This window comes from Rhinoderma darwinii, chromosome 1 (genome assembly GCF_050947455.1).
Source record: "Rhinoderma darwinii isolate aRhiDar2 chromosome 1, aRhiDar2.hap1, whole genome shotgun sequence".
NCBI lineage: Eukaryota > Metazoa > Chordata > Amphibia > Anura > Rhinodermatidae > Rhinoderma > Rhinoderma darwinii.
In genome coordinates, this window is record NC_134687.1 from 495,107,622 (window position 1) to 495,110,235 (window position 2,614).

The following is a 2,614-nucleotide window of genomic DNA, read 5'->3' on the forward strand; positions in this document are numbered from 1 at the left end:
TGGCTCTGTGGCGGTATAGAGAGGATGAGGAGGTATCAAAAGGGAGACGAATGTGTCGTCTATTCCTAAAACGCCATTTTGTTGGTTTAAAGCTCTACTCAATGCTCAGAGACATGGTCGTGTCATAGTTTTACCGGGTTCTCTCACATGAGAAAATGACACTAATACTGAATACATATTTTCTGGAATGGGCTAAATTTGCAAAAATGTAAATAGTAAACGCACGGGTTTCTGAATAAAAATGATGGAAAGATGTGGTTGCACAAGTCAATTGAAGATTCACACCATTTTTTTTATTTCTCACAGAGCAAATGATTGTTATGGACTATCCTTTATACTATCTATGCCAAGTGGGGATGCCATCAGGACAGTACAGCTGGTAGTCCTCAGAAACCTAGCCAAATAAAGGGCCAATTCCATACCTCCCAACTTTCAAGTATGGCAAAGAGGGACAACCGCTGCGATATTAGAGCCACGCCTCTAATCCCGTCCATCCCGCACATACACACCTGCTTCAGCCCACACAGTATCATGTCCCATAGTGCCTCCCACACATTATAACGCTAAATAGCTGCCCCATACAGTATAATGCCCCCATAGCTGAGACATACAGTATAATGCCCCCACAGCTGTCCCATACAGTATAATGCAAAATAACTGCCCCCATAGCTTTCCCCATTCAGTATAATGCCCCTCTAGCTGGCACATAGGGTATAATGCCCCCATAGCTGAGCCATACAATATAATGCCAATGCCCACATAGTGCCACAGTGCCCATGTAGATAGTGCCACAGTGCCCATGTAGATAGTGCTACCCCCTTAAAGATAGTGCTACACCCCATAGATAGTGATACCCCCCCCCCCACTCACACACACACACACACACACACACACACACCGTGTAGCCATTGGGACTCTAGGGGCGGAATCCCCAGCCAGAGCATCAGCAACCTCTGGCAGGGGATTCCCCTAAAGAAGGAGCCACTAATGTCACTGTCCATATATGGACAGTGACGTCTGGGATTCCCTGTAGGAGCGGAATCCCCGGCCATAGCGTCGGCAGCCCTCTGGCAGGGGATTCCGCTATGGAGGAGCCATATATGGATAGTGACATCAAGGGCTTCCCCGGGACTCAGCGCTTAAAGTAGTGCTGTGCCCGGAGAGTCCTCTATACTAATGATGAAGCAGGGAGCTGACGGTTCCCTGCTTCTACATTGGGTTCAACTGTATCCGGCGTCCTGAGGACGCAGATACAGTTGACGCCGACAGTCCGGGACATGCCACCGGCTGCCCGGGACAGCAGGACACCGCCCGAAATCCGAGACTGTCCCGCTGAATCCGGGACGGTTAGGAGGTATGCAACTATGCTGAATTGAATGTTAAAATTATGTCTGACTACAGGGGAAGCTTACCTCATAAAAATGTATACAGATAGTAATGAGTTCATTGGATACTGTCTGCACTGAGCTCCCTCTAGTGGTTGCATAAAAGCATCTAGGATTTTATCAACAGCATTGTATGACCTTTATCACAGCTCCTCAAGGGTTACTGCTCAATTTTCCCAGATTTCAGAATGCTAGATCTGTCTAGTTATGCATTGATAAATCCCAAGCTATCATATCGTAGCATAACTAGTAAGATTTGTCAGGAACCTGGAAAAGCAAGGTAGGAATCTCTGTGCAGTTGTAATGGACACTGCTGAAAGCAAAATATGCCTAGTTGTGTAGTTTTAAAGGGAATGTGTCGCTAGAAATTATTGTAACTTTTTTTTCAGTTAAACAGTTAGTACTTAAGTGATTAAACATTGTTTTAATTGTTTTAATTTTTTCACAAGTCAGGAAATATTATAAATTAGATTCTAATTTATAACATTTCTATGTGCTGGTCACTAGAGGGAGCAATTCCCAAAATTGCATCATTGCAATGTGTTAAAGAAACCTCATTGCTTTATGCTGAAAATTTGGTGTAAACACACACGCTCTAGTGAGCTCACACAATCCCCCCTCCCTTATCCTGGCTAGTGCCAGGAGAAGGAGGGGGTTGAATCTTCTAATCCTCCTACACTGTGCATTCGCTCAGAAAATGGCGGCACACAGTGTAGGAGAATTAGATACAGTGGTAATCATACAGTATAACACGAACATAATACACACATCACATACACAGACATTACTTACCTGTTCCTGCCGCCGCTGCTGCCTCCAATCCTACTCCTCGCGTCTTCGCTGCCTGGAATATATGTCCGGAAGCCGCGACCGGAAGTAGTCATCTTATTGTCCGGCCGCGGCTTCCGGTTCACATGAAAATGGCGCCGGATGTCGCTCTGCCGAAGACCTTGCTTTTGGACTGTGTGGGAGCGGCGCATGCGCCGTTCCCACACAGACGGCGTACACTATAGTGAATGGAACGGCTCCCGTTAATCGACACATACAGAGATGGAAAAAAAATGGCAGCCCCCATAGAGAAGTAAAAGAAAGAAAAAAGTAAAACACAAATAAATAAAATTTCTTTTAATGACACTAAAAGTTAATTTATATAAAAAAGCATTTTTTCGCGACACCTGTCCTTTAACCCCTTCCCTCTTTAGCCACTTTTGACCTTCCTGACAGGGCCT